The following is a 22,347-nucleotide window of genomic DNA, read 5'->3' as shown; positions in this document are numbered from 1 at the left end:
AGCCATTTTGATCTTCTGTTTTTTAGGCATAGAGGCCTGTGCACGTGGCTCAGGCGTCATTTTTTTTAGGTTTAGAAGGTGTCTTTGCCTTTGGTTTTGCAGCTTTCGTTGGTTTGATGTAAAAATGTTGAGGTCTGAATATACCCTCAGAAGTCGGTGCCTGCTCAGCGGCTCTGGACCCATCTGAGGGAGATAAATCCATCGGTCCAATACCTTGAGTATCTTGCAGCATGCCTGACTCCTCATGGGTGTCTACCGTAGAGGCCTGCGACTTGAAGGTAGCGGGTATCAGGGGCTGCGAAAGCACCTCACTGAGTACCGGCAAAACGGCGACTGGCTTAGGAGAAGCTTCGTCGTCGGTTTTGGATCTCGACTGCCTTTCTCTGTCCTTTTCTTTGCGTTTTTTTAAGTACTCCGGTAGTCAGATTGCTATCAGACGACATCTCTGGGTAATTAAATCTGCTGCCAAAATACTTAGATGCAAAAATATACCGACGCTTAATAGTGCGTTGGTTAAATCTGGCATAAAACCGACAGCCAGGCACATTGTGGTCAGGGCCTAGGCAAGGAGTACAGTATAAATGGAAATCCTTATGAGGTATTTGCTTCCCACAAGTAATACAATTATTAACTTTTTCTGACATCAGTAAAAAGCAAGAAAAAAGTTTCCCCAACGGGGTGCTTAGCTTTATTGAAGACTTCGGTTCCGAAACTCAAACGCAAATATGTCAATAGTCGGCCGACCGACACTTGCGAAATGCTTCTGCTTCGGGCACCACGCAGCAAGAAAGACTAAAGAAAATGGTGTTGGCTGTATGTTTTATACCCCTGACGACCTGACGTCATGGAAGAGAAGACAGCAACCGACGCAGGACCCAAGACTTTAGAATTCAGGCCGACTGACGGCAACTTGCCAGCAGATTACCGAAATGTAATGACTGCAACAGTGGAACACGAAGAACATCTTGATGGATGAATCACATTACACACTGACTACATTAGCACACATCCTGCAAGTCAAGAAATAACTACAACCTGACAGCTACCACTACTAAAAAGTAGTGCACATTTTTTTCACATAAACACCAAAATAAAAATAACTGCTTTAATAAAATTTTTTAATATAAACACATCTCCTTGGTTTCATAACCTTTAAATCTAAAATTCATAAACTTTATCCATTTCACACTCCTTACAACCATCAGTCAGTAAAGCGGATTAATAGCATCACAGAATGCATCCTCTGCACATCTACCAAATGTGAGAGAGAGATGAACTTCACTATTTTTAAATTGACGGCTGTGTGTTTAACCTGCATATTCTACATGCTTCCAAATACTGCAATAAGCTGTATGGTCTTCCTGAACTCATGCATCTGCTTAGGTAAAACAGGTGGTGGTGCACATCTAAGGTAGAAATGTGTGTGTGTGTCTCTCTCTCTCTCTTATGGTTTCTAAAACTCAAAAATTAGCCAGCAACAACACAGAGACTAAAAAGCCCACAAGCTGTAATGAAAATACAGAGAATGCGTTTAATTTTAAGTGTTTTTCGTTGCCCAAATTTAGCAACTTCTTCAGAAATAAACACACATTTCCCAACAGTATTATTTAAGTAATTAATACAGTCACATGATATATAAATCAATTAAGAGTCAATTTTTTAAAATATATATTACAATTAAGTCAACTTCACAAGTGCATTAAAATTACTTATACTACTAAATTCTAAAATTCCTATTAATTGTAATATATTTTGAAAAAAAATTGACTCTTAACTGATTTCGTCTCGGTGTTGTAGCTGGCTAATTTTTGAGTTTTCAAGTGTTTTTTTCCAGTTTTTAGTTTGTCTTATGGTTTCTACACCAACAAATAAAGCAGGAAATTGAATACATTAGTTCAGGCACAATTCCGAAACCATTTCTGTAAGAGTGTTAGCCCTAATACTTAATTATCAAAGATCAGAAAAAGGTTCCTTATGCAACAGCTATAGGATCCTGCAAGCCGGCATGACAGCTACAAACAGCAGCATTTTCTAAATGGTGAATTTCACTGCTGCTGAATCAGCAAGATACATCAGGGTGACTTGCAAACTGACTGACTGGGATGTCAGTGGGTGCTGCTCTGCCCAAATTAGAGAACCTCTTCCTTACAGCAAAGCAGGTCTTCCTGGTAGAAAGTTTCCTAGCAGCCTCAATCCATCAGACAAATCCAAGAACAATCAGAGGATGTACAGGAGGAACCAAGCCCAGAGATGAGAATCTAGATGTTAACCAACTATATCCTGTCTAGTAGCAAGAGAGATCGGACAGCCAAAAACCACACTCTTTACTGCCACAGTGTGGCAACAAAAATTAGCTTTAGCCTTTCTTCCCGGAACTCTGTGACAAAAGGTGGGATGAGTGGGAACAGTATAAAGATTTACATGAACTTCTGCTGCCACAAGATGAGGGAGACTGGATCCCCTGAAAACTACCAGAGGCGGTGCAGAAAGTACAGTTGTGTACCTACCATAAATGTAAATGTCCGAGTGTATTCACTGTTGCAGTCATTACAATTGGATTATCCTGCTGGCAGGCTACCCACAGTAGGCCCAAGTTCCAAAGTCTAGGTCCGGCGTCGGTTGCTGTCGCCTCCTCCCTGACGTCAGTGCGCCAGGGGTATAAAAGATGCAGCCAACGCCATTTTCTTCAGTTTTTCTTGCCCCAGATGTCAGGTGCCCCTAAAATGGTAGGCTAAATTATGCCAATAAGCATGCATGCACAAAAACCAACTTTTCCTTCATCTACAAGCAAATACACTACATAGGTTGTATAGAATAGAGAAGTACAGATAAGTCTCAGCAAAGAAAAAGGGGGATGGTGGGAGGGTAACCTGGACTGAAACAGTGAATACACTCGAACATCTACATTTATGGTAGGTACACAACTGTACTGTGTTCATCGTGTTTCACTGTTGCAGTCATTACAATTGGGTTGAATCCCAAAGCTAAGGTTGGGAGGCTGGTGCTAAATAGGATTAGGACAGGCTATCAGGCCCTGCAGAACTGCAGTGGCAAAGCCTGCCCTGGATTTAGAGTAGAGAGGTAAGTGACCGTGCTTTGTAAAAGTATGCATTGAACTCCAAGTTGCAGCCTCTAAGATGTCTTTGGCTGGTACTCCTCTGAGGAAGGCTGCTGAGGTGGCTGCTGCTCTGGTTGAATGTGGCCTAATGCCCTTAGGCACTGATTTGCCATGCTATGAATAGCAGAAATGAATGCAGTGGCCTATCCACTTTGAAATAGTCTGCTTTGAGACAGGCTTTCCTTGTGATCCTGCAGCATATGCCACTAGAAGTTGTTCAGTCTTTCTGAAAGCTTTGGTCCTGTCCAAGTAGAAGCGTAGCTGCCTGTAAATGTCCAAAGAATGCAGAATTCTCTCACCCTTATTTTGTGGGTTTGGATAAAAGGTAGGCAAATGAATTGTTTGGTTAAGGGTCACAGTGGACACTACCTTAGGCATAAATGTAGGGTTTGTCCTCAGAGAAACCCTGTCAGGATGGAAAATGATAAAAGGTTCCACGGCCATGAGTGCCTGTAACTCTGACACTCGTCTAGCGGAGGTTATTGCTAGGAGCAGAGTTGTTTTCTAGGATAAGAATTTTATATCAGCTGCAGAGGCTGGCTCAAACAGAGGCAGTGTGAGTTCTTCCAAGCCATAGTTGACGTCCCATGCAGGTATTGGTGCTCTCCTTGGAGGTCTTATGTTTTTGGCCCCTCTGAGGTACTGACTTTGTAATGGATGAGAAAAAATAGGTGGCTCTGTATTGTAATGAGCTGAAATGGCAGAGGCATGAATTTTAATTGATGAAATGGAAAGGCCTTTATCAAGCATCTCAGTTAAGTATTGCAAAATCTGAGGAATACTTGGAACAATCGTGTCAATACCTTGTGCCTGGTTCCAAGCACAGAATCTCTTCCATTTTTCTGCATAAGATTTTCTGGTGCTAGGCCTCCTGGCCTCCAAAATAACATCCATCACTGCTTTAGAGAGAGGTGTGTCTTGAATGGCCACATTATCCGCCATGCTGCCAGGTTTAAGGTCCTGAGTTGGCTGTGCAGTATCTGACTGTCTTGTTGGGTCAATAAGTGAGGAATTTGAGGTAATGTCCAAGCTGGGCATTGAGACAAGCTCTTTAGGATTGGGTACCAGTGCTGGCGGGGCCAGTCTGGGGCAATCAGTATAATTTTTGGTTTCTCTTGTCTGACCTTGAGGAGTACCTTGGGGAGGAGAGGCAGAGGAGGAAAGGCATATACTGTTAGATTTTTCCAGCTGAAAGATAAGAGCATCCACTTTCCATGCTTGCTTGTGATAGGTCCTTGTGCAGAATTGCTGTAGTTGGTAGTTGTGAGGGGAGGCAAAGAGGTCTATGTCCGGGCATCCCCAGGTCCTTGTTATCGTGCTGAAGACTTGTGGATCCAATTTCCACTCGTGGGGATCCATTAGGTTTCTGCTTAGTTTGTCTGCCAGAGTATTTGTCCTTCCTGGCAGGAATTGTGCTTGCAGATGTACTTGGTAAGTCAATGCTGTGTCCAAGTTCATGGCTAGCCTGAAGAGGGGGTAGGAATGTGTGCCTCCCTGCTTGTTTATGTACCACATGACTGTAGTATTGTCCATCTTTATCAGTAGTTGTCCTGGATGAAGTAGATCCTTGAAGGCTGTCAGGGCATTCTGAACAGCTAGCATCTCTTTTTGATTGATATGTAGATGCATTTGACTTGCGGACTATGTGCTCTGAATACATCTTCCTGCCATATGGGCCCCCCAGGCATAATCTGATGCATCTGTTGTCAATGTTTGCCTGGCTGTGGGTAAGGTGAATGGCTGTCCCGTGTTGTGGTGACAGGCTTTTTGCCCACCATTGAAACTCCTGTTGCAGGCAGGGAATGAGGGTAATTATTGTTTCCAGGCTGTGGCAATGTTGAGTCCAAACACTTTTTAGATACCATTGAAGTTTCCTCATCTGCAGTCTTGCATATGGAATTAGCAGAATGCAGGATGCCATGAAACCCAAGACCTGCAGAATTTTTCTTGCAGAAAACTGGGTCTTTGTTGCCAACATTTTGAAATAAGTAGTCAGTTGTCTGTGTTTGTCTGGCGTGAGATAAGCCATCTGGGTAGTTGTATTTAAGCTTGCACCCAGGAATAATATCTCAAGAGGGTACGAGTTTTGATTTATTTTCATTTACTGTGCACCCTAGACCTGTTAGTAATCTTTTTACAAATGCCAGATGCTGTAGTAGAATGTCCTTGTTCTCTGCTTGAATAAGGCAGTCGTCCAAGTAAGGCTATATTTGTATTCCTCTTTGTCTACAAAATGCAATTACTGGTGCCAGGCATTTTGTGAAGACCCTGGGTGCAGTAGATAAGCCAAAGGGCAGTGCAGAAAATTGGTAGTGCATTGAGCCAGCTATGAATCTGAGGTATCTTCTGCATGATTTGTCTGCTTGGGACATGCAGGTAAGCCTCTTTTAGGTCTAAAGTCACAAGCCAAGCCTTCTTGCCCAGCATGGGCAGAAGCTGCTGCAGAGTTAACATTTTGAATTTTGGAATATCCAGGAATGTGTTTAGGATAGACAGGTCCAGTACTGGTCTCCATGCTTTGTCCTTTCTGGGCACCAAGAATAGCCTTGAGTAGAATCCTAGTCACTGCTCTTGCTGTGGTACTAGCTGAATGGCTCTCATGTCCATGAGGGATGAAACTTGTTTTTGTGCCTCTGCCCAATGATTGCGTGGCTGGTCTGGCATACTGTTTGGCCTTGGCAGGGTGTGAAAGTGGAACATGTAGCCTTGTGATATGATATTTAAGACCCATTTGTCCTGGGTGATCATGTGCCAATTTTGTGAAAAAAGTGCTAGTTTTCCCCCCAAAGGGGCTGCCAGAAGATAAGTGCTTGGTGCTGGCAGAAGAAAGTCATTGAGACTGTTTCCTGTATGGCTGTGATTTTCCCTCTACGCTTTTGGAGGTAGAAGCACCCCATTGTTTAGGCCTGTATGAGCCTTGGGGTTGTGATCTGCCTCTGGGGTGTCTGTATCTGCCTCTTTGTGGCCTGATACTGGAAAGGACTAATTCTTTGTAGGCCAGTTCCTGCTAAATCTGGGCGGCTGTACCTGCAAGAAATCCTTGACTGTTTGCATAGACTTAGCTTTGTCCTCCATTTTCTTCAACACCTCTTCAGCTTTAACACCAAACAAGGTATCATGCTGTAATGGAGCATCTAAAAGTTTTGCTTTAACATGATCAGGCAGATTCTGTTCTTTTAACCAAGCATGCCTCCTAATGACAGAACCTGTAACAGCGGCCCTGCAGGAGGCCTCTAGAGAATCAAAACCACAATGCAATGTATGCTTTCCCACTTGTTCAGCTGCATGCAATAAATCCTGCATTTCTTTGTTTTCTGCACATTCTGAATTTGTCAACATTTTCTGTTTAAGCAGTAACATAAGATATTGCTGATATTTAAGCATATGAAACTGGCAATTTAAAGCTCTGACAGCCAAGGTAGCAGAAGTATAAATCTTTTTCCCCCATCTGTCCAGGGCCTTTGAATCCCTATCAGAGGGGATAGGGTTTTTTGCAGTGGAAGCCTTGACCCCTTTGGGACCCTGAGAGATAGTTTCTGGGTCAGCAGCAGGGTTTTTATAAAGAAATTTATGTGAATCAGAAACCCTGTAGTATCTGTCTGGCTTAAAAGGAGCTGGTGGTAAAGAGTAAAGAGTCAGGAGACAGGCCGGACTCTGAAAATACATCATCTACAATGTCTAAAACAAGAGGGATAGCAAGGGGCCTGTGCTGAGGTAATAAAAGGAAGTCTCTGAGCCTTTTCTTGGATTCTGAGTAATCCTGGCTCTCCCAGGGAGGAAGAGAATATTCCTGTTCAGAAGAGGAATCAGAGGAAATGGAAACCTGATCTGAAGATTCATATTCTATCTCTTGCCTAGGCCTCTTGTCAGGAGGGGGATGGGAACCCCTGATCAAAGTAATTAGGTTTTCAGCCATTTTAAGCATCTGTTTTTTAGGCATGGTGGCCTGTCCAGGAGAATGCTGTACTTATTTATTTGTCTTTAGGGCTACTTTAGTCTTTGCCTTTGAAGCTTAAGTTGATTTCACATATAACTGTGCAGGCCTGAAAACGCCCTCAGAAGCCGATGCCTGCTCAGCGGCTCCGGACCCATCTGAGGGAATAGTTTCAGAGTGTCCAATACCTTGAGTTTCCAGCGGCCTAGTCAGCTCCACGTGGGAGTCGGAAGCGGCCTGTGGCTCTGAGGTAGCGGGCGTCAGGGGCTGCGAAAGCACCTCACTGAGAACCGGCGAACCGGCAATAGGCCTAGCGGAAGCCTCGTCGTCGGTTTTGGACCTCGGACGCCTGTCCTTTTCTTTTTCTTTGCACTTTTTATAAACTCCGGTAGTCGGCTGTTCCGATGGCATTATATAATTGAATCTTCTGCCAAAGTAATGAAATGCAAAATTGTACCGATGCTTAATAGTGCGTTGGTTAAATCTAGCACAAAACAGACAACTAGCAACGTTGTGGTCAGGGCCTAGGCAAGGAATACAGTAAGAATGAAAATTCTCATGAGGTATTTGCTTCCCACACGAAATACAATTATTAACTTTTTCTGACATCGGTCTGGAGCAAGAAAAAAGTTTCCCCAATGGGGTACTTAGCTTTAATGAAGACTTCGGATCTGAAATTCGAATCTGAAAATCTCAGGAGTCGGCCGACCGGCACTTGTGAACTGCTTTCGCTTCAGGCACAGCGCGGCAAGAAAAACTGAAGAAAATGGCGTCGGCTGCCTCTTTTATACCCCTGGCGCACTGACGTCAGGGAGGAGGCGACAGCAACCGATGCCGGACCTAGACTTTGGAACTCGGGCTGACTGCGGGTAGCCTGCCAGCAGGATAACCCAATTGTAATGACTGCAACAGTGAAACACGATGAACATCAGCATTCTCCTGAGTATTAAAACAAAAGTGATCTCCGGATTGCTTCCTTATGGAAAACCCATTCTAGGCTTCTGAAGCTGTACCTACACAGGAACTTTTCTATGATGATGTCCGTGTAGGCTTTCTCCAGTTATCCAATTTCCACCCACCTTCCAAAAAACAAACTATACCAAAATATCTGTCTATAATTACCCTTCCCTTTGTCACACAGGTCATAGATGAAAAGGGCTCTATAATGATGACTTAAACTACCCAGTTAACTAAATTACAACTAAATGAAATGAGACGCTTTTACATTAGATGAGAGATACAAGTGTGGTTTCTCAAGACATTTCACCCCTTTTGTCCCACTCTTCCTACAAGGACCCCCCCAGTCTCCTGAAAAACTAGAGAAAGTCAGAGTAACTGTGTTAATTGCAGTGTTCCAATGCTTCACCACCTAATGACCGAAGGAACTTCCCTCCCAACTCATGTCTCTCTCCATCGGTTTGAAGTGAGAAAAATCTGTTAGCCTGAAATATCCACCTTCAGAAAGTGATAGCTGTTTCCCATGAATAGCTTTAACAGGATTACAGGTTAATAATTTGATAAGGTACATGATCGACTTATTACATCTTTTACAATCACATTAGCATAAGGCACAGTAAGAATCCATAAAAGACGTATATAAATGCATATTAACAAAGACCAATGATGAAAAACAAAAATACTATCTAACCAAACCAAAAGAAAAATAAATACATTATGTATCAGAACTGACTGATACGAAATAATGTACAGGTATGGTTAAGTGACAATAATAACATTTTAAATGATTACACTAACAAACCTGAATCTGCAAATCATAACATTTTAACCTAATTACAAATTCAGCTAAGCCAGAAGCTTCTACATCTTCACAAACCAGAGTATGAAATGTTCTGTAAACAGCTTCAAATGGAAGCTTGGAAAGTTCAATTGTGCAAGTAAACTTACCTTGATGTTCGAATGACCACTGCTGCAGTAGCTTTAGCTATATGGGTTATATCCTTGCAGGCCAGCTTCAAAAGTGTCAGGGGGACCTTTTACGAGCTCAACCTGTCAGGCAGCTTGAGCTGAGCTGGCTAAAAGATAAGCCTGAGCATGAAGACATTCAGAACTGATGCCAACAGAGACCGGGAGGCTGAGCCCTGGAAAGGACAATACTAGCAACAACAACAAAAATATATACATGTCCACACATGACATAAAAGACACACCAAAAACAAGGAGGATGGAGGGAGGGAGCAGCTACTGCAGCAGTGATTGATTATTCAAATATCTACTGTTATGGTACTTTCAACTTACACAGCTGTACTATGTTCATCATATTGATCTCTGCTGCAATAGACTTAATTGTACGGATAAATTACCCTAAGCTAATTACATTTGGGAAGTGGAAGCAGAAGAGTCCAGGAGCTTTAGGAGAATGGTCTTAGCAAAGCTTGATCGGACCTAGAGCTGGAAACAAGTTTATAGTGCTGTGGAAATGTATGTGCAGAGGACCAAGCAGCACCTTCTAGAATATTTCTAGAATCAAACCCTTTCCAAAGAGTCACAGATGAAGTGAAGACCCTGGTAGAGTGGACCTTGACCCTGCCTAGAATAATTGTATTATGGTGAGTATAACAGAAAGTAAGAGCCTTAGACAAGCATTTGGACATGGTCTGTTTTGACACAGGATGTCCCTTCTTACCTTCACAAAAAATGAGCAATTTATCTGAAGATGATAAAAGATTTAGTTCAGATAGCACCCGGGTTTGTCTGTGGACATCCAAGGTACAGAGTATTCCTTCTCCCTTATTTTAGGGGGTGATGGAAAATGTCACTTAAAATAAACTCAGATACCACTTTAGGTATAAGGATTAGTTCTCAAAGAAACCCTGTCCTTGTGGAACATGAGATAGGGCTGACTCACCATAAGAGCTTGCAACTTAGATACCCTTTCTTACAGAAGTCATAACAGTCAGTAAAAGGTTTCCATGTTAAGAACCTCAAGTCAGACAGGTTAGATGGTTAAAATATTGGAATTGTTAGCTTACCCGACATAACATTTAAGATTTGAAAGGAAGGGCCACTGTTTTTCTTGGAGGGCTCTGATGTAAGACTTCTTTCAAAAACACTTTCATCTGAGACTGCGCTGAAAGAGGAAGTCCATGGGCAGACATGCAGAAATGGCCAACAGATGAACCTTGATAGAGAAGTGAGACAGACACTAGGATAGTAACTCTCACAAATACTGTAAAACCAGAAAAACACTAGCCCTGAATGGGTGCTGGCACCAACTAGAAAACCTTTTCCATTTGCCAATATATGATTTTCTAGCAGCAGGCTTTCTTGCCTCCATTAATAGCTGCAGCACGTCCTCAAGTAAACAGGTGCCTAAAAGGAATTAAGACTATCATCCAGGCAGTCTAATCTTTTTCTTTTCAAAAGAAAGGAGAAAGTACAGTTGTGTACACTTACATAAATGTAGATGTTCGAGTGTATTCACTGTTGCAGTCATTACATTTGGGTAATCTGCTGGCAGGTTGCCCTCAGTCGGCCTGATTAACAAAGTCTTGGGTCCTGCATTGGTTGCTGTCCCTTCTTCCATGATGTCAGGCCATCAGGGGTATAAAACATGCAGCCGACACCATTACTTCAGTTTTTCTTGCCCCAGATGTCAGGTGCCCCCCAAATGGGGAGCAAATAAACATAAAAACACAAAGGTATACCTCCAGCAAAAAGCAAATACACCACATTTATGGTAAGTGTACACAACTGTACTATGTTCTTTGTGTTTCACTGTTGCAGTAATTACATTTGGGTAGATTCCCAAAGCTAAGGTTGGGAGGATGGATTTATACAGCATTAGGACCAGCTAAAAGGCCCTGCAGGACAGCAGTGGCAAATCCAGCTCTGGATTTAGAGAAGAAAGGTAAGTGGTAATGCTTGGTGAACGTATGAACTGAGCGTCCTGGTAGCAGCTTCTAGAATGTTTCTGGTAGGAACACCTCTAAGAAAGGCAGTAGAAGTAGATGCAGCCCTGGTGGAATGAGATCTGATCCCCTGGGGGATAGTTTTACTATGGTGCATATAGCAGAAACGAATACAATGGCTTATCCATTTGGAAATAGTCTGCTTTGAAATGGCCTTTCCCTCTGGCCCTGCAGTAAAAGCCACCAGTAGTTGTTCAGATTTTCTTAGAGATTTTGTCCTGTTTAAGTAAAATCTAAGTTGTCTGTGTACATCCAAGGAATGCAGAATTCGCTCCCCCTTGTTCTGTGGATTGGGAAAGAAAGTTGGTAAATGAATGGTCTGATTAAGAGTCATACTGGATACCACCTTAGGCATGAAGGATGGATTGGTCCTGAGAGATACACTGTCCGCATGAACAATAATGAAATGCTCCACTGCCATAAGAGCCTGTAATTCAGAAATCCTTCTAGCTGAAGTTACTGCTAAAAGGAAAGCTGTTTTGCAGGAGAGAAATTTTAAGTCTGCAGTAGCATCTGGCTCAAAAGGAGGGAGAGTGAGTTTTTCCAATACAAAATTGAGGTCCCAGGCAGGGGCTGGAGCTCTCCTGGGTGGTCTTAAGTTTTTGGCCCCTCTGAGATACTGCTTTAGCAGAGGATGAGAAAAGAAGGGAGGTTCTGTGTTGTAATGAGCTGAAATGGCAGAGGCATGGATTTTTATGGAAGAAAAGGACAGGCCCTTGTGAAGCATCTCAGTTAAGTATTGTAAAATCTGAGGAATATTGGGCATTGCTTTGCTTATTCCTTGTGACTGGTTCCAGGCACAGAATCTTTTCCATTTATCAGCATAAGATTTTCTAGTGCTAGGCCTTCTAGCCTCCAAAATGACATCCATCACAGGTTTGCTTAGAGATGTAAATGGTGAAATTAGTTGATTAGCCATGCTGCAAGATTCAGAGTTTGGAGCTGAGTGTGTGGAATTTGAAAGTTCTGCTGAGACAGTAAGTAAGGGGCCTGAGGCAGGTGCCACGGTGGAAGGTGTGACACATTGCGCAGGAGTGGGTACCAGTGTTGGCGAGACCAGTCTGGAGCAATCAGAATCATTTTTGGCTTTTACTGTCTGACTTTTAGTAATACCTTGGAGAGCAGAGGCAGAGGGGGAAAAGCATAGACTGATAGGTTTTTCCACCTGAATGATGGAGCATCCACTTTCCAAGCTTTTTTGTGATGAGTTCTTGTGCAGAATTTGTCCAACTGATAGTTTTGGGGTGAGGCAAAAAGATCTATGTCTGGGCTCCCCCATTTGCATGTCAACATGCTGATTTGAGCATCCAGTTTCCATTCGTGTGGGTCCGTAAGATTTCTGCTTAGTTCATCTGCCAGAGTATTTTGCTTTCCTGGCAGGAATTGAGATTTTAGATGTATTTGGTAAGACAAGGCTGTGTTCCACAAGGCCATGGTAAGTCTGCAAAGGGGGTAGAAATAGGTACCCCCCCTGCTTGTTTATGTACCACATGACTATGGTGTTGTCCGTCCTTATCAGTAGTTGTCTTGGATGAAGAAAGTCCTTGAAAGCTGTCAGAGTATTCTGTACAGCTAGCATCTCTTTCTGGTTGATATGCAGGTGCATTTGATTTGGGCTCCACTCGCCCTGAATGCATCTCCCTGCCAGATGTGCCCCCCAAGCATAGTCTGATGCGTCTGTAGTTAGGGTTTGGGCGGCAGGGGGTGGAATGAATGACAGTCCCTTGTTTTGGTGACAGGCCTCTGCCCACCATAGGCACTCTTGCTGCAGGCAAGGAATGATAGGAATCATTGTTTCCAGGCTATGACAATGTTGACTCCATACGTTTTTTTGGTACCATTGAAGTTTCCTTATATGCAGTCTTGCATATGGAATTAGAAGAATGCAGGAAGCCACGAACCCCAAGGCCTGCAGAATTTGTCTTGCATATAACTGGGGTTTTGTGGCCACTTGTTTGAAGTAAGTCATCAATTGGATTTGTTTGCCTGGCGTGAGGTAAGCCATCTGGGTAGCTGTATTCAAGCTTGCACCCAGGAATGTAATTTTTTGAGTGGGTACCAGTTGCGATTTCTTTTCGTTTATGGTGTACCCTAGGCAAGTTAGAAGCCTTTTTACAAATGCCAGATGCTGTAGAAGAGTGTCCTTGTTTTCTGCCTGAATTAGGCAGTCATCCAGATAAGGATAAATTTGAATGTTTCTTTGTCTGCAAAATGCAATTACTGGTGCCAGGCACTTTGTGAAGACCCTGGGCGCAGTAGATAAGCCAATGGGCAGTGCAGAGAACTGGTAATGTTAACAGCCTGCTTTAAAGCGGAGGTATCTTCTGCAACATTCCCTGATTGGGATATGCAGGTAAGCCTCTTTTAAGTCTAGAGTTACCAACCAGGCATCCTTGCCTAGCATAGGCAGTAACTGTTGTAGAGTCAGCATCTTGAATTTTGGAATGTCTAGGAAAGTATTTAGAATGGATAAGTCCAGAATTGGACGCCATGATTTGTCTTTTCTGGGTACCAGGAAAAGTCTTGAATAAAAACCTTGACCTTTTTCCTTTTCTGGTACTGGTTGAATAGCCCCCATATCCATGAAGGATATAACTTGTTTCTGGGCCTCTGCCCACTTATTTGGAGGCAGATCTGGCCATCTGTTTGGAATTGGCAATGTGTGGAAATGAAATCTGCATCCCTGGAATACTATATTTAAAACCCACTTGTCCTGGGTAATTAAATGCCAATTTTGTGCATGAAGTGCTAGTTTCCCCCCCAAAGGGGCTGCAAAAAGATAAGTGCTTGGAAATGGCAGAGGAAAGTCATTGAGACTGGTTACCGTAGGGGGGTCCCTTGCTACTTCCAGATTTGGAGGTGGAGGCACCCCATTGTTTTGTTCTGTAAGTTCCTTGTGACTGAAACCTGGAGCCTTTGGAGTGTCTGGGTATGACCTGAGTGGCTCTGGTGGGTACTGGAAAGGACCAATTCTTAGTAGGCCAGTGCCTACTGAACCTGGGTGGCTGCACTTGTAGGAAATCTTTTACAGTTTGTATAGATTTAGCTTTGTCTTCCATCTTTTTCAAAACCTCTTCTGCCTTATTACCGAATAGACTGTCCTGTTGTAAAGGAGCATCCAACAATTTTGCTTTAACGTGACCAGGCAGATTTTGCTCTTTGAGCCAAGCATGCCTTCTTATCACAGATCCAGTTACAGCGGCCCTGCAAGAGGCCTGCAAGGAATCAAAACCACATTGCAAAGTATGCTTTCCAACTTGTTCAGCTGAATGCAATAAATCCTGTAACTCTATTTTCCACACAGTCAGAAATCAACATCATTTTCTGTTTAAGTAAGCCCATGACATGCTGCTGATATTTAAGCATATGAAATTGACAGTTTAAAGCCCTGATTGCCAGGGTTGCAGACGTGTAAACCTTCTTACCCCATCTATCCAGCGCCCTGGAGTCTCTATCAGAAGGGGTAGGATTTTTAGCAGTAGAAGCCTTAACACCCTTGGGACCCTGAGAAATTGTTTCAGGTCAGCAATAGGGTTTTTAAAAAGAAATTTGTGGGAGTCAGGAACCCTGTAATATCTGTCTGGCTTACTAGGAGCCGGAGGCAGGGAATCAGGAGCCATGCTGGATTCTGAAAAAACATCATCAACATTGTCTAGAACTGGAGGTATAGCCAAAGGCCTATGCTGAGGAAGAAGGAGGAAATCCTTAAGCCTCTTTTTGGATTCTGAAAAATCCTGACTCTCCCAATGTAAATGTTCCCTTAAGGTATGCAAAGTTTCTCCAAAAGAAAAATCCTCAGGAGGAGAAGCAGAAAGGATGGATTCTTCTGCTTCGGAATCCTCATAAGGTGGAATAGATAATTCCTGATCAGAAGAGGAATTAGTAGACATGGAAACCTGATCTGAAGATTCATAATCAGTGTCTTGCCTAGGCCTCTTAGCAGGAGGGGGTTGGGAACCCCTGATCAAGGTAATTAAATCCTCAGCCACATCATTTGTTTTTTAGGCATAGGGGCCTGAGCATGTGGCCCATGTGTCGGTTTTTTAGACAGAGAAGTTGGTTTTGATCTTATTTTTGAGATTGGTGTCGGTTTAATATACAAATCTTTAGGTCTGAAAACACCCTCAGAAGCCGGTGCCTGCTCAGTGGCTCTGGACCCATCTAAGGGAGAGACATCCGCGGGTTCAGTACTTGAAGTGTCTCGTGGCATACCGGACTCCGAATGGGTCTCAGTAGAGGCCTGCGAATCAAAAGTAGTGGGTATCCGGGGCTGCGAAAGCGCCTCACTGAGTACCGGCGAACGGGCGACTGGCTTAGGAGAAGCTTTGTCGTTGGTTTTGGATCTAGAAGGTATGTCTCTGTCTTTTTTTTGCTTTTTTTGTGAATTCCAATAGTCGGATTGCTAACAGACGACATTTCTGGATAGTTAAATCTTGAGCCAAAATATTTAGATGCAAAAATATACCGAAGCTTAACAGTGCGTTGGTTAAATTTAGCACAAAACTGACAGCAAGGCACGTTGTAGTCAATGCCTAGGCAAGGAATACAGTACAAATGAAAATCCTTATGAGGTATTTGCTTTCCACAAGTAATACAATTTTTAACTTTTACTGACATCGGTAAGGAACAAGAAAAAGTTTCCCCAAAGGGGTACTTAGCGTTAGGTTGAAGACTTCGGTTCTGAAACTCGAAAACGAAAACTTCAGGAGTCGGACGACCGACACTTGTGAAATGCTTCTGCTTCGGGCACTGTGCGGCAAGAAAGACTGATGAAAATGGCATCGGCTGCATGTTTTATACCCCTGACGACCTGACGTCATGGAAGAAGGAACAGCAACAGATGCAGGTCCCAAGACTTTGTTATTCAGGCCGACTGAGGGCAACCTGCCAGCAGATTACCCAAATGTAATGACTGCAACAGTGAAACACGAAGAACATCCCTTTTTACAAATGCCAGATGCTTTAGAAGAATGTCCTTGTTGTCTGCCTGAATTAGACAATCGTCCAGGTATGGATATATTTGAATATTTCTTTGCCTGCAAAATGCAATTACTGTAGCCAGTCACTTTGTGAAGACCCTGGGCGCAGTAGATAAGCCAAAGGGCAGTGCAGAGAACTGGTAATGCAAATAGCCTGCTTTGAAGAGGAAGTATCTGCTGCAAGATTCCCTGATTGAGATATGCAAGTAAGCCTCTTTTAAGTCTAGAGTTACCAACCAGGCATCCTTGGCCTAGCATAGGAAGTAGCTGTTGAAGAATCAGCATCTTGCATTTTGGAATGTCCAGAAATGTGTTTAGAGTAGTTAAGTCCAGAATTGGACGCCAAGATTTGTCTTTTCTGGGTACCAGGAAAAGTCTTGAATAGAAACCTTGTCCCTTTTCCTCTTCTGGTACTGGCTGAATAGCCCCCATGTTCATGAGGGACAGAACTTGTTTCTGGGCCTCTGCCCACTGATTTGGGGGCAGGTCTGGCCATCCGTTTGGTTTTGGCAAGTTGTGGAAATGAAATCTGTATTCCTGGGATACTATATTTAAAACCCATTTGTCCTGGGTTATAAGTTGCCAGTTTCTTGCATGAAGTGCCAGCTTTCCCCCCAAAGGGGCAGCTAAAAGATAAGTGCTTGGTGAGTGTAGAGGGAAGTCATTGAGACTGTCTACCATAGGGAGGTGCCTTGTTGGTTCCAGATTTGGAGCTGGAGGCGCCCCATTGTTTTGTTCTAAAGGTCCCTTGTGACTGAAACCTGGAGCCTTTGGAATGTCTGGGTTTGACTTGAGTGGCTCTCGAAGGAACTGGAAAGAATCAGTTCTTAGTAGGCCAGTGCCTACTAAATCTTGGAGGTTGCACTTGTAAGAAATCTTTCACAATTTGCATAGATTTAGCTTTATCTTTCATCTTTTTTAAAACTTCTTCAGCCTTATTACCAAAAAGACGGTCCTGTTGTAAAGGAGCATCCAACAATTTTGCTTTAACATGGTCAGGCAGAGTTTGCTCTTTGAGCCAAACATGCCTTCTTAACACAGACCCAGTTACAGCAGCCCTGCAGGAGGCCTCCAAAGAATCAGAACCACATTGTACAGTATGCTTTCCAACTTGTTCAGCTGAATGCAATAAAATCATGTAAATCTTTATTTTCCACACAGTCAGAAATTAACACCATTTTCTGTTTAAGCAGTCCCATAATATGCTGTTGTTATTTAAGCATATGAACTTGACAGTTTAAAGCCCTGATTGCTAAGGTTGCAGAAGTGTAAATCTTCTTACCCCATCTATCCAGCACCCTGGAATCTCTTATCAGAAGGGGTAGGATTTTTAGCAGTAGAGGCCTTAATGCCCTTGGGACCCTGAGAAATGGTTTCAGGATCTGCAATAGGATTTTTGAAAAAGAATTTGTGGGAGTCAGGAACCCTATAGTATTTGTCTGGCTTACAAGGAGCCGGAGGCAGAGAATCAGGAGCCATACTAGATTCTGAAAAAACAATGTCAAGAACAGGAGGTATAGCCAAAGGCCTATGCTGAGGAAGAAGAAAATCCCTAAGAGTCTTTTTAGATTCAGAGAAATCATGACTTTCCCAGTGGAAATGTTCCCTTAAGGTATGCAAAGTTTCCCCAAAAGAAAAAACCTCAGGGGGAGAAGCAGAAGGAATGGAATATTCTGCATCAGAGTCCTCATAAGTAGGTATAGACAAATCCTGTTCATTAGAAGAGTCACAAGAAATAGAATCCTGTTCAGAAGATTCATAATCAATGTCTTGCCTAAGCCGCTTAGAAGGAGGGGGTTGGCTACCCCTGATCAGAGTAATTAAATCTTCAGCCATTTTGATCATTTGTTTTTTTAGCATAGGGGCCTGCACATGTGGCCTAGGCGTCGGTATTTTAGACATAGATTTAGATTTTGGCCTTAGTTTTGAAGATGGCATTGGTCTAATATACAAATTTGTAGGCCAGAAAACACCCTCAGAAGCCAGTGCCTGCACAGCGGTTCCGGACCCATCTAAGGTATAGACATCCGCTTCCATAACTGAAGCATCTCACGGCATACCGGACTCCGAATGGGTCTCAGTACAGACCTGCAAATCAGAAGTAGCGGGCATCAGGGGCTGCGAAAGCGCCTCACTGAGTACCGGCAAACTGGCGACTGGCTTATGAGAAGCGTCGTCAGTTTTGGACCTCGACCGTCTGTCTATTTCTTTGCGTTTTTTTAGGTATTTCGGTAGTCAGACTGCTAACCGACATTTCTGGATAATTAAATCTTGAGCCAAAACATTTAGAAGCAAAAATATACTGCTGTTTAATAGTGCGTTGATTAAATTGAGCACAAAACCGACAGCAAGGTACATTGTGGTCAGGGCCTAGGCAAGGAATACAGTACAAATCAAAATCCTTATGAGGTATTTGCTTCCCACAAGTAATGCAACTATTAACTTTTACTGGCATCGGTAAGGAGCAAGAAAAAATTTCCCCAATGGGGTACTTAGCTTTTAGTTGAAGACTTCGGTTCTGAAACTCGAAAACGAAAATTTCAGGAGTCGGCCAATCGGCACTTGCGAACTGCTTCGGGCACCGCGTGGCAAGAAAAACTGATGTAATGGCATCGGCTGTATGTTTTATACCCCTGACGACCTGACATCATAGAAGAAGGGACAGCAACCAATGCAGGACCTAAGACTTTGTTAATCAGGCCGACTGAGGGCAACCTGCCAGCAGATTACCCAAATGTAATGACTGCAACAGTGAAACACAAACAACATCCATGGTTGCCTGGGCTAGAAGGGAGTCACCACAGTGATCTTGCAGGATTCCCTCTGAATCTTCAGAAGTACTCGATGTTAGTGGAAAGGGTGGAAAAGCATACAGGAACATTACTGTCAAGGAAAAGAAAAAAAAACATCTGTCTTCCAGACCTTCTGCCATGGACAGCAGACTCTTACTAACTGATTGTTCAGAAGGAGGCAAAAGGTCTACTCGAGGAACTCCCCAAAGATTGATCAAATCTGTAAACACTCCTCCCATCTAGTTTCAATTCCATACCTGAGGGTCTGCCCTGGTCCTGCTCAGCTTGCCTACATTACAATTTTGATCTATGTACAATGCCTGCAGAGTGAGACTGTGCTATGAAGCTATATCCCAAGGTAACTTGACTAGTCTACAAAGGGGGTATGGCCTGTTTCCCCCTTGCTTGTTGATGTACCACAAGATCATGGTACTGCCTGTAACCCCTTGAAGAGGTCCTGGGGAACAAAGATGGTTCAGAGAGTTGAGTGCCTTGATCAGGGTAAGCATCTCCTTGATATTTGTGTACTTGCATCTGTCCTTGGTGTCCCACACCCTCTGCAATTTTATTCCTCCTGAAACTGCTCCCAAAGCAATGTCTGAAGTGTCTGTGGTGATTTATTGCTTTGGAGCAGGGAGAGAGAAGGGGAAGCCTGGATTTAAGCAGATATGTTGTCTCCAAATGATTTCTCTTTTAACAAACTGCAGCACTGGAACATGAAAGATAAAGGGTGTTGGTTCTGGGACCAAAGAGATTTCAGATACCACTGTATCTTTCTCATGTGGAGTCTTGCCAGAGATATCATGAGAATGACAGATGCCATGAGACCCAAAATGATAGATGCCATGAGACCCAAAATCCTGAGGTATTCCCTCACAGTGACCAAAGTCTGAGTGGAAAACCTTAGAAATAGATTTGTTTTTTTCTGTGGAAGGAAAGCTCTTTGAACTGAAGTGTCTAGTTGACACTCCAGGAACACTATCCTGAAGGATGGAGTCAAGACTGTGGAATGTTCTGTTGGAATCCCAGCTGGTGTAAGGGATCTCTCTCACCCAACGGACAGATTCCGGACACTTTGAAAAAGACTCTGCAAAGATAAGCAAGTTGTCTTAAATATGGAAAAATGTGGCTACCCTGTAGCCTGCTATGAGCTATAACTGGAATTAGACACTTTTTGAACACCCTTGATGCAGTGGGTAGTCCAAAGAGTAAGGCAGAGAACAGATACTGTGATCCAGACACACAAAACTTTAAGATATGTCTGACGTCTGGATGACTAGTGATGTAATAAGCACCTTTTAAGTCTCAAGTTTCCAGGACACTTTAAAGAGGAAGAAGAGGTAACAGGTTGTGAAGCGATATTCTGAATTTGGGCAGTATCACAAACAGGTTTAGGAAAGATCTAGAACTGGTCTCCAGGCATTTTCTTTATTTGGCACTAGGAACATCCTTGAATAAAAAAAAATGTTCCCCACCTGGAAAAAAGGAACTGGCTCTGTCACTCACTGGAACAGCATATTATGAAGAATCAACGGAAACAAGAAATGCTGATCTGAAGGATGAAAAATGACTCCATGGAGAGGAGGAATTTTCTCCCACTGCTATTAGTAACCTTGACGAATGGTTTTCAGAAAATGGAGATTCAGACTTTCTGGAAGCAAAAGGAGCCATGGTGGGAGTGGGATCACAAGGTCTCTTGAATAGTCATTCATGCTTGCTGGACTGTCTTTGGTTTTGGTTTTTTGGAACCCCCTTGTCATTTTTTTCTTAAATGTCTGTTTGCCTATATTTTGAGACTATTCTACATTTCAGAAAAGGAGGGTTGAAAAATCTTATTGGATCAGCTTCCCCTTTCATCACATTTTTGATAAACTCTGCAACAGAGGAACCAAAAACTAAATCCCTACACAAGGGTGAATTTAAAATCTTATTTTTGACAGAGTCTGGAAGATTCTGAGAATGCAGCTATGCAAACTTCCTTAAAACAGTACCAATGGTCTTTGCCCTGGAAGAAGTGTAAACAGAGTCACTGTAAACAATGAGTAGTGACCTGAGCAGCAAAAGTTATTTAAAGTAAACAGAGTCACTGTAAACAACGAGTAGTGACCTGTGCAGCAGAAGTTATTTAAAGTAAACAGAGTCACTGTAAACAATGAGTAGTGACCTGTACAGCAGAAGTTATTTAAAGTAAACAGTCACTGTAAACAATGAGTAGTGACCTGTGCAGCAGAAGTTATTTAAAGTAAACAGTCACTGTAAACAATGAGTAGTGACCTGAGCAGAAGTTATTTAAAGTAAACAGAGTCACTGTAAACAATGAGTAGTGACCTGTGCAGCAGTAGTTATTTAAAGTAAACAGTGTCACTGTAAACAATGAGTAGTGACCTGTGCAGCAGTAGTTATTTAAAGTAAACAGTCACTGTAAACAATGAGTAGCGACCTGTGCAGCAGTAGTTATTTAAAGTAAACAGTCACTGTAAACAATGAGTAGCGACCTGTGCAGCAGTAGTTATTTAAAGTAAACAGAGTCACTGTAAACAATGAGTAGTGACCTGAGCAGCAGAAGTTATTTAAAGTAAACAGAGTCACTGTAAACAATGAGTAGTGACCTGTGCAGCAGTAGTTATTTAAAGTAAACAGTCACTGTAAACAATGAGTAGTGACCTGAGCAGCAGAAGTTATTTAAAGCAGGTCTTTCCTCACAAGAAGAAACTGCAGATAAAACATTCCTGATACTTTCACAATTATTCAGAACAAATGTTAACATACGAGTCTGGCAATTCAAAATTTCTGAAAATCAGTGTTACAGAAATATATACCTTTTCCCATACCTATCAATAATGTTCCCCTCCTTACCAGAAACGGTAGAATTGGAATTAACTGTGTGTTTAGCAGCAGTGGGATCAACTGATCCAGCTGATGAGTCAGATGTGGAAATAGTGCAGAATTCCTGACATTTTAGGGCCAGTTGGCAGACTAAAAGGAAAACTGCTAGCAGAAACACACACATCCTCAAAGAGACAGGGCAAGAAGAATGGTTCTAGGTTCTTGAAATCCTTCTGTAACAACTCGTAGTATTTTCTGAGAGACTGAGAATATTCAGTTTTCTCCAACTGAAAACACTGGCACATTCTGGCAACAATCCCCCCCCCCCCCCCCCCCACAGGCAGAATCAGAAACTTAATAGAAACCCTTGTATCCATCCCTACATTTTCCTGTTGAGATTTAGAATCTTAGATCTCTGTAGGAAAACGGGTACCCCTCTTTCTTTTTTCCAGAAACTACTTTAAAAAAGGACCAATAACCTGAGTTAAACCCTGTGGCAGACCCAGTAAACTACTCCTAGCCAAAGAAATATGAGGAGGACTAGATGTATTCTGAGATTTCTGTTTCTTTTTGACAGGAAAAATGGGGCCACCAATGTTACTAATGGCAGCAGTTGCTTCCCCATGGATGGTAAGTCATTCTAACACAACAGGAAAATCTCTACTGTTCCCTCTTCCAGGACAGACAATAGTGGATCTGCCTTGCTCACTGAGGGTACCCTAGCAGCTGCAGAGGATGTGGCTAACCCCCGGTCCACAGTGGCTATAGC

The 22,347-nt window shown here is 42.8% G+C and overlaps 1 protein-coding gene across 1 annotated transcript in view; it reads right to left on the bottom strand.

Annotated features, from left to right (window-relative positions):
- Positions 1 to 22,347, bottom strand: part of SPECC1L (sperm antigen with calponin homology and coiled-coil domains 1 like) — a 2,326,126-nt gene that overhangs the window by 526,160 nt on the left and 1,777,619 nt on the right. The gene's annotated exons all lie outside the window — the stretch shown is intronic.

Source organism: Protopterus annectens, chromosome 4.part0 (genome assembly GCF_019279795.1).
Source record: "Protopterus annectens isolate FY-2018-M chromosome 4.part0, PAN1.0, whole genome shotgun sequence".
Lineage (NCBI taxonomy): Eukaryota > Metazoa > Chordata > Ceratodontiformes > Protopteridae > Protopterus > Protopterus annectens.
This window is presented reverse-complemented; position numbering and strand designations above follow the sequence as displayed.